Consider the following 10,820-nt stretch of genomic DNA (forward strand, 5'->3'; position numbering starts at 1 on the left):
TGCTGTTTTTAATATTCAAAGGCGGAGAAGCTGATATTACTCCCAATATCACAGAAAGTGTACAAACCCGTGTGATATTGTTCCTACTTTCGGAAGAAGAGGAGATGATATTACTTCCCATGTCGCAGGAGGTGTACACCCATTCTGTGATATTTTTCCTAATATGCAGGGCGGGAGAGGATAACATTACTGTTAATAGCGCAGGATGTGTACAGCCCCCCTGTGATATTGTCCTTAATATTCCAAGGCGGAGAGGATATTACTCCCAATATCGCGGAAAGTGTACACCACCCCAGTGATATTGTTCCCACGATCCAGGAGAGAAGAGGATGATATGACTTTCAGTATCACATGGGGTGGACACGTCCCCAGTGATACTGTTTTGAATTTCAACGTGGGAGAGGATGCTATTACTCCCAATATCGCAGGTGGTATAAACACTTCTTTGATATTGTTCCTAATATTCAGGGGTGGAGAGGATGTTATCACTCCCTACATTGCAGACGGTGTACACCCATCTGTGATATTGTTCATAACTTCTGGGGGGGGAAGATATTACTCACAATATGGTAATCTCGCTGTGTGCCCACCGTGGGTCATGATATGCAGGGAGGGAGAGGAGGGTGATATTACTCCCCATATCGCGGGGGGTGTCCACCCCGCCTGTCATACTGTTTCTTAGATGCAAGGGGGAGGGGATGATATTACTACCAATATCAAAGACCTGTACAGCCCCCCTTGTGAGATTGCTCCTAATATCCACGTTGGGAGAGGATGATATTACTCCCAATATCACAGAGGGTGTACACCCCACCTGTGATATTGTTCCTACTATCCAGAATAAGAGAGAATGATATTACTCCCAATACTGCCGGGGTGTACGTCCCCACCCGTGATATTGTTCCTAATATCCAGGGAGGGAGAGCATGATATTAATAACTGCCAATATCGCTATGGATGTACACCCACCCTGTGATATTGCTCCTAATATCCAGGGGGTAGAGTATGACATTACTCCCAACATAGCAGTGGGTGTACATCCACCTGGGGATATTGCTCCTGATATTCCTGGAAGGAGAAAATGATATTACTCCCAATATCATAGGGAGTGTACGCCCCTTCTGTGATATTGTTCCTAATATCCGGAGGGCGAGAGGATGATATTACAGTCAATATCGCAGGCTGCGCACACCCACCCTGTGATATTGTCCCTAATATCCAGGAAAAGAGAGGATATGACTCACCATGTAGCAGGAGGTGTAAACCCACCTTGAGATATTGTTTCTAATATCCATGGAGGGAAAGACCCCGATATTACTCCCAATATCTCAGGGGCTGTACATCCCTCCTGTGATATTTCTCTTAATATTCAAAGGCGGAGAGGATGATATTACTCTCAGTCTCGAAGAAAGTGTACCCTCTCGAGTGATATTGTTCCCAATATCCAGAAGGGGAGAAGATGATGTTACTACTCATATCGCAGAAGGTGTACACCCACTCTGTGATATTTTTCCTAATATGCAGGTTGGGGAGAGGATAATATTATTGCCAATATCGCAGAGAGTGTACACCCGCCCTGTGACATTGCCCTTAATATTCAAAGCGGAGAGGATGCCATTACTCCCAATATTGCAGAAAGCGTACACCTCCCATTAATATTGGTCCCACGATCCAGGAGAAAAGAGGATATTACTTTCAATATCACATTGAGTGTCCACGCCCCCAGTGATATTGTTCCTAAATTCAACGTGGGAGAGGATGATACTACACCCAATGCCGCTGTGGGTAGAAACACTCCTGTGATACTGTTGTTAATATCCAGGGGGAAGAGGATGCTAATACTGCAAATCGTGCAGAGGATGTGCACCCGTCTATGATACAGTTGGTAGTCTCCAGAGGCGGAGAAGATATTACTCACAATAACGTAAACACGCCGTGTGTCCACCGTGGATCGTAATATCCTGGGGGGGAGAGGCGGGGTGACATTACTCCCTACATCACGGGAGCCGCCCGACCCCCTGCGATGTGGATCCTAATATCCAGGCGGGGAGAGGGGAGTGATAGTACTCCACTACTAGGATTTTACCTCTACTGCCACACTTGGTTAACACCCTGGGACATTATTATCCATATTCTAGGAGGATGGCCCTACCAAAATCACAGGGGGTGTACACCCTGCTATATTATTCATAATATTGTAGGGGAATGTTCATCCTGATGTCACAGGACTGTACACACTGTGATATTATTCACAATATCCTAGCGGGACATTAATAATAATGTCACAGTGTGTGTACACCTTGTGGTATTATTCGTAATATCCTAAGGAGAGGTTACTTTTATTGTCCCACGGCGTGTGTTCCCTTTGATATTCGTAATGTCCTAGAGGGATTTTACTCCTTATGTCACAGGGTTTGTCCACCTTATAGAATTACTCGTATTATCTTTATAAGATGTTACTCCTTATATCACAGGGGGTGTGCACTCTGTTGATATTATCATAATATTCTAGGGAAATGTTACTTTTAATGTCGCAGAGGGTGTACACCTTGTGAAATTATTCGTTATAGTTTTGTGGGATGTTACTCCTAATGTCACACGGGGCGTACACACAGTGTAATATTCTATGGAAATGTTACTCGTAAATCACAGGTCCTGTACACCCTTTAATATTCTTTGTAATATTCTAGGAAAACGTTACTATGAACGTCACTGGGCATATACACCTTGTCATAAAATTCGTAATATACTAGCGGGAGTTCTCTACTAATTTCACAATGCGTGTACACCCTTTGATATTATTCATATTATCTGAAAGAGATATTATTACGGATGTCCCAACGCATGTACATTCTCTGACTTTATTCGCTTTATCCTCAGGGGATATTATTTCTAATGTCACACGGAGTGTACTTCCTGCGTTATTTTTCATAATATCCTAGGGGAATTTTACTTTTAATGACACAGGGGGTGTACACATTGTGATGTTCTTCGTAGTATTCTAGAAAGATATTACTCCTCAGGTCACAGGGGATGTACACCCTGTGATATTATTCGTACTATCCTAGGGGACGTTACTCCAAATGTCACAGAAGGTGTAAACACTGTGATATTACTTGAAATGTGTCAGGGAAATGTACTCGTAATGTCAAAGGGCATGTACATCATGTGTGCACAGCCCCTGTGATGTTCTTTGAAATATTCTCGAGGGATGTTAATCCTAATATGACATGCTGTTAACTATGTGTGAACACCTTGGTGGTATTATTCCTAACATACTAGAAGGATGTAACTCCTAACATCACGTGGGGTATATGCCACGTGTGTACACATCCTGTGATAGTATTCATAATACTTTAGGGAGATGCTCATAATTTTACAATTATTTACGTAATATTTTAGCGGGGTGATACCCCTAAAGTCACAGGAGGTGTAAACACAGCGATATTATTCAGAATATTCCAGGGGGATGTTACTCCTAATGTCACAGGTGTGTATACCCTGTGATATTATTCACACTATCCTAGTGGGATATTACTACTAATGTCACCTTCTGTGTGTACACATTCTGAATATTATTCGTAATATCCTGGGAGGATGTTGCTCCTAACATCACAAGGGTGTACACCCTGTGTTATTATTAGTAATATTCCTGGGGGATTTTACTTTTAAAATCACATGAGGTGCCAACCCTGTGATCTCATTCGTAATATCCAAGGAAGATGTTACCCCTAATGTCCCATGGCGTCTACCCTGTGGGATATTATTTGGAATACCCTAAAGGGACGTTATCTTAATGTCATAGGGTGTGTACACCTATTGATACTATTTGTAATATCCTAAGGAGATATTGCTTTAAAAATCACAGTGGGTGTTCACACATGATGTACACCCTGTGATATTGTTCACAATATCCCAGGGAGGTATAACTTTTAATATCACAGCAGGTGTTCTCTATTTGTGTACAACCTGTGATACTATTCATAATATTTTAGGAAAAATGACTCTTAATATCGCAGTGGGTGTACACACTGTGATACTATTCGTCATATCCTAGAAGTATATTACTCCTATTGGCACAGGGATTTAACATCCTGTGACATTATTCGTGGTAATCCAGGAGGATGATTTTCCTAAAGTCGCAGGGTGTGTACACCCTGTGATATTATTCGTAATATTCTTAGGGGATGTTACTCCTAATGTCACAAATGTGTACACCCTGTGATATTATTCACAATATACTAGCTGGATATTGTTACTAATGTCACAATGCATGTAAACCTTGTGATATTATTTGTAATATCCTAAGGGGATGTTACTCCTATTGTCACAGGGGGTGTGTTTTCTGTGCTGTGATTCCTAGTATCCCAGGGGGATGTTACTCCTACCATACAAATTGTGTGCACTTTGTTATATTATTCATCATATCCTAGAGTGATGTTACTCCTCATGTCAAGGGGGTGTACATACTGTGATGTTATCCTTCACATTCTAGGAAGAGGTTAACTCCTAATATCACAGAGGGTGTACAATCTGTGAAGTTATGTGTAATAGTTTCGGGGGATGTTACTCCTAATGTCACACGGGGTGTACAAACAGTCATATTATTTGTAAGGTTTTTTGGGTATGTCACTCCTAATATCACAGGAGCTGTACACTCTGTCATATTATTTGTAATATCCTAAAGAAATGTTACCACTAATTTCACAGGTGGTGTATACCGTGTGGTATTATTCCCAATATTGTGGGGTGATGTTACTCCTAATGTCACAGAAGGTGTTCACACTCTGATAAATATCCTAAAAGGATGTTACTACTGATGTCACCATGCGTGTACACAATCTGATATTATTTCTTATATCCTCGGGTGATGTTACTTCTTATGTCACAGGGGGTGTACTCCCTGTGATATTATTCATAATATCCTAGGTGGATGTTACTTCTACTGTCACAGTGGGTGTACCTTTTGCGATATTATTCGTAATATTTTAGAAAGATGATACTCCTAATGTCACAGAGGTTGTACACCCTGTGAAGTTTTTCCTAATAGTTTTGGGGCCTGTTACTCCTAATGTCACCCGTGGTGTATACACAGTGATATTATTCATAATATTTTATGGAAATGTTACTCCTAATATCACAGGGGCTGTACATCTTGTAATATTATTCATAATATCCTAAAGAAATGTTACCTCTAATGTCACAGGGAATGTACACCGTGTGATATTGTTCCCAACACTGTAGGGGGATGTTACTCCTGATATCACAGGGGGTGTTCACAATGTGATACTTTTCATAATATCCTAAATGGATGTTACTGCTAATGTCACAATACGTGTACATCCTCTGTATTTGTTCGTTATATCCTTGGGGGAGGTTACTCCCTACTGTCACACGGGGTTTACTTCCTGGGATATTACTCCTAATATCCTAGGTGGATGTTACTCCTAATGCCACAGGAGCTGTACATTTTGTGATATTATTTGCATTATCCAAGAAAGATGTTACTCCTCAGGTCACAGGTGATGTACACCCCGTGATATTATTTGTACTATCCAGGGGACATTACTCCAAATGTCACAGAAGGTGTACACTCTCTGATATTACTCATAATGTGTCAGGGAAATGTACTCCTAATGTCACAGGGCATGTACATTATGTGTGCACACCCCCTGTGATGTTATTTGTAATATTTTTGAGGCATGTTAATCCTAATATTACATACGCTGTTATCCATGTGTGAACAGCTTTGTGGTATTATTCCTAACATACTAGAAGGATGTAACTCCTGACATCACATGGGGTATAAGCCATGTGTGTACACATTCTGTGATATTATTCATAATATCTTAGGGAGATGCTGCTCCTAATTTTACAAGCTATGTACATTATGTGTGTACATCCCCTCTGATATTATTTGTAATATTCTAGGGGAATGTTGCTGCTAATGTCACAGGGGGAGTACATCATGCGTATTACATGTATATTAGATTTTTACACTACTTTCCAGGAGTCAATCAATTTTGTCAATCAATTCACTATTCTTGTTGTCCAATAGGATAGAGATAATCACAGATCACAGATCTGTCTAGCATTAGCTAAGGACATTTTATTACAGAGACGGATGCATGTGTGTGCCTGCGCATGTGTGTGTGTGTAATTCAATCATAAATCAAAGGTTTAAGCGTTGTGTGGGTGGAAGATAATTCATTCTGATTTCTGGCTTCAGAGTCCCATGTTTATTGGGAGAAAAGAGGGTCACGCTGGGAAGAATAGTAGACCTGTGCCCTCCAGAACTGCAGCATGCTTGGGAATTGTGAGGCTTCCTGCCTTCCAGGAGATTTTGGAACTAGGAGGATGTCACCAGTGACTAGCACAGAACCGCCTTCCTTACATCTGCCTGTCATCCCTCCTCAGGGCATCCAAATGTGGCCCTCTCCTTAACTTCTTCCTCTGCTTCTCCTCTCACAACCCTGGGATCTGAGCACTCTCTTTACCTGTGCACAGTATCTACTTAGGGAATCCCCAGCACCTGCTGCAATCAGGGCCGCAGCCCTGAGCTGAGTCTAGTAGAAATTTTGTGAACTAAACATAGAGCAAGCAATGTAAATTAGTGCACCCCCTATGGAAAACATTCTGGAGATTTCTCAAAGAACTGAACACGGAGCTACCTTTTGATACAATTATCTCATTACTGAGTATATACTCAAAAGAAAATACATCATTCTAATGAAAAGACACATACCCTCCTATGTTCATGGCTGCACTATTCAAAATAGCACAGACCTAATCAACCCAGGAGTCCATCAATGGTAGACTGTATAAATAACATATGGTACATATACACCATGGAATACTATACAGTCGTAAAAAGAATGAAATCACATCCTTTACAACAATGTGGATGGAGCTGGAGGCCTTAATTCTAAGCAAATTCACGCAGGATAGAAAGCCAAATGCTGTATGTTCTCACTTACATGGGGGAGCTAAATATTGAACGCACATAGACATCAATATGGGAAAAGTAGACTCTGTGGACTACTTGAGGGTGGAGGGAGAAGGACGGGTTAAAAAAATACCGACTGGGGACTGTCTCTGCAGCCTGCCTTGCCTGTCTCTGTCTGGGATCGCTCCTCCTCCTGCTCCTCTCCTGCTCCTGTTGGGCCTTGTGACCACGTGGTGACCTGTAGGCAGGCCTCCATTCAGAGTCGCATTGCCACAGGGATGGGTCCTGTCACTCCGCACCCCACCCCCAACCCAGTTACCCTCCCCTGAGCCCTGGTTCCCTGCTGAGGTCACTCAGTGCAAGGAGAGCTGGGACCTCGCGGCCCGCTCTCCCCACCAGCGCTTCTGCCCTGGCGCGGGAGGCACCACACCCTCCTCTGCCCCATGCGGGGCCTGAAGGGGCCCCTTCAGATCACAGCCGCCACCACAGCCGCTGCCTCACACCGGAGGGCATGACACAGGGGTGGCTTTCCCAGCTGGCCGCCACATGGGAGCGCTAGATGCTTAGCTCGCCCCGTGGAGAGACCTAAAATCAAGGCATGACTTAACAGCTTATTTTGTAAGAGAAAAGCTCAACCCAAAGGCAGATTGTTAGTTTGGACTTTATTGCAAGCAGAACTGCTATGATGTGCTTTTAGCACTGAAGTGAGTTCCAGGCTAAGAAGAGTAAGTGGCTTCTCTGCTTTCCCAAGCACAAGTGTATTCACCTTGCAGACTTGAATCACTGAAGATGTAAGCCAGCTGTTACTCTCATTTTGGGAGACACCCTGTGGGCAGCATGAAGACTGTCCCTGATGGAAGTCTTTAGTAAGCAGGAAGGAGTCAAGGTTAAAGAATGACTTTGCTTACCCTGGACTACAGTAGTTTGGAAAATGAACCAAGGCTTGGGTTTTGTTCTGGAAGCCTGTCCTGCCTGCTTCTGTAATCTGGCGCTCTGCATCCACATCTTGGCCCTTTATGGACACCACCATCTGGACTATTACTCTTACGATTCTCTGCTCTTTTGGGAGTCCTGACATGGCACCTTATTTCACTTCTGAGCTACCCTCTGCCATCCAGAAACGTAGTGGACCTGTAGAACTATATCGTTCTGCTAAACCTGTGACCACTCACATCTCAAGGTCGCATAATGGAAAAAATAGAATAGAAACATGGAATATATTAAGATTCATCAGGGGACTTTGACAATTTCTTTCTCTTAGCTCCTCCCTTTTGGGTTACTGCCAATGCATTTTCAACAATAGGTCAATGTTGTTGTAAGTGGCCCTGGAGCAGTATCCACAGCAGTTCTTGGTGATTTTGATTCATCCACAAAGCATTTTATCACAGCAAAATAATAAAGGTGCTGGTTTCATTGGCTGCAGGGCACCAGAGAGTAACCACAAAGCTGAGGTGTGCGCTAAAATCCGGGGGAAGAGTCTGAAGCATTCCACAAAGAATCACTTAAACCCTCCACAAGTACATCTTTAGATTTTGAATGTATCCTTAGAGGACAAGGGATCATACAAATCTGCAGCTTACAATCCGGCCACACATGAATTAAAAGTTGAACCCATTGGCCAAAAGCTCCTTGTGAGTCACCTTTCTTCAGATGATTTTGGCATTCTTCCCCTGCTTGTTCACAGGTATTAGCTGTTCATTCACATAGCCCTGTACCTTTGGAGTGTGTGTTTAGTGGGGTCCTGGCTCCTCAAGTGTGTTGGCTAAAGAACAGGCAGGATATTGCCCCGGGAAGCAACTGGAGAAGGTTGTATTCTCATCTTGCCATAGATAGCATTGACCCAGTGGACTCTGGAAACGATTCCTGCATGGCAGGAAACAACTCTGGAGATGTAAAATATGTGGCATCCATGGTTAATGTACTTGAACACGCTCCTACTCTAAGGGACTACAGGATCAGATAGTGTCTCTATTTTCCACAGAACACTTTATCTCTGATGTTTGTAGGAACCCAGCTGCCAACCATAACTGGTTTCATAATGCACAGCCTAATCATCCTTCCTCAAGACATTGAACAGCAGGAAATTGACTGAAATTCAGTGGGGTTATTATGCAAGGTACAAAGCTACATCAGTGTTTAGCAGATATGAGTTTGGATTTATGCAGTCTACTGGAAGACTTGAAATAGAAAAAGGCAATGGATTCAAGCAAGTTATAATTTTGGCAACAACAAGCACAAAAGTGGTAGATGGAGACTTTGTTACTCTGTCCTTCAATGCCACCAGGCTGTTGGGTCCGGTCATTTGTTGGTATGACAGCCATGGATTAATAACCAGCCATCTCTCTTAAGTCCTTAGATCCAAAAGTCACACTTACCAATACCTGGAATCTTGGACCTAGAGCCTGTCTACTTCATCATGTCCCAAGCTGGCTTGAGCTCTCTCCATACTCAGGCTGTGATGTAGGAGCATGTGGAGAAATACATCTGTGAAGCTACAGATGAACATGGTACCACACAGGCAGAACCACCTCTCATGGTTGTTCTTTTTGAAACAAACAAAAGGAGAAATAGTCACACTCTTTGTTGCTACTCAGAATAATGAAAAAAAATAAGAGATGGTTCAGAAACTGGATTATTCAGCTCATTTTCAGATAAAGTACATCCCAGTGCAGTGGAATCACCATCAGAGAAAAATGTTAGTGGTATCTCTGTTCCTGAGGCCCCCACCAAATTGAAACCCTACAGACCCCCATACCAGATACATACAACCTGGTGTGGAGGGCAGGCAAGGAAAGTGGACTGCCCATCAATGCCTGTTTTGTGAAGTATCAAAATCTGGACTATGAAGTTGATGTGATGGGAAGTTGGCACAGGGTTTGAATCCCAGGAAGTGAAAGTGAGCTTCATTTAGCTGAAATGGAGCCATCTGGTCTTTATGAACTCTTGATGGTAGCAAGAAGTGATGCAAGTGAAAACCCACCTGCCATGCTTACCTTCTGAACCAGCAAACAAAAACAGCAGCATCAAAAGGCACCCAGACATCCTCTCACCCCGTGGGCACCCCCAAGTATCCTGTTGTTTCAGAAGCTGCAAACAACAATTTTGGAGTGGTGCTTACAGATTCATCTAGGCACAGTGACGCTCCAGAGGCACCAGATCACCTGATTATCTCCACTGCATCAGAGACGTTGGTCTATGTCACTTGATTTCCTTGGGCAATTGGGAATTCTTCGACCGCTGCCTTCAAGGTCAAATATAAATGGATGAGGACCAGTGACTGCCTGGTGGCAGCTCAACATATCCTTCCTTCCAAAATGTCTGTGCAAGTTTGTAGTATAGAACCAGGTTCAACATATAAATTTTGGGTCACTGCTATCAACCATTATAATAGAGTTTTCAGAGATCAGCGACTCATCCTTATCAGGTGACTGGGTTCCCCAGACTTTTTTCCAAATGTGCAATAACGGACCTCACATTGTATACACAGAGGCTGTCAGCGTTACTCAGATTGTGCTAATGTGGACATACATTCCATGAAGTAACAATAACACTTCCATTCTTTTATATCTATGACTGACCCACAGATAATGACAACGCCAATGTTTATAAGAGGGATGTTACAGAAGTTTCAAAGGAGTGGCACATGATTGGTCATCTGCTGTCGGAAACTTCCTATGGCATTAAAAAATTCAGTGCTTCAGTGAAGAAGAAAGTGAGTTTAGCAATGTGATGATCTGCGAGACTAAAGTGAAATGTGCTCCTGCTGCTTCTGAGTATCTGAAAGGCTTGAGTACCCCTCTGAATTCCTCAGGAAGTGAAGGAAATGCGAGGCCAGCAACCAGCCCTGACAGAAGCAGTGACATGTTATATCTGA

General features: G+C 42.9%; 1 pseudogene; it reads left to right on the forward strand.

Annotated features, from left to right (window-relative positions):
• The first annotated feature begins 247 nt into the window (after positions 1-247).
• Positions 248-10,813, forward strand: LOC116464749 (cell adhesion molecule-related/down-regulated by oncogenes-like; annotated as a pseudogene).
• The last annotated feature ends 7 nt before the right edge of the window (positions 10,814-10,820 follow it).

Source organism: Hylobates moloch, unplaced genomic scaffold (genome assembly GCF_009828535.3).
Source record: "Hylobates moloch isolate HMO894 unplaced genomic scaffold, HMol_V3 SCAFFOLD_1513, whole genome shotgun sequence".
In the NCBI taxonomy this organism is placed as follows: domain Eukaryota; kingdom Metazoa; phylum Chordata; class Mammalia; order Primates; family Hylobatidae; genus Hylobates; species Hylobates moloch.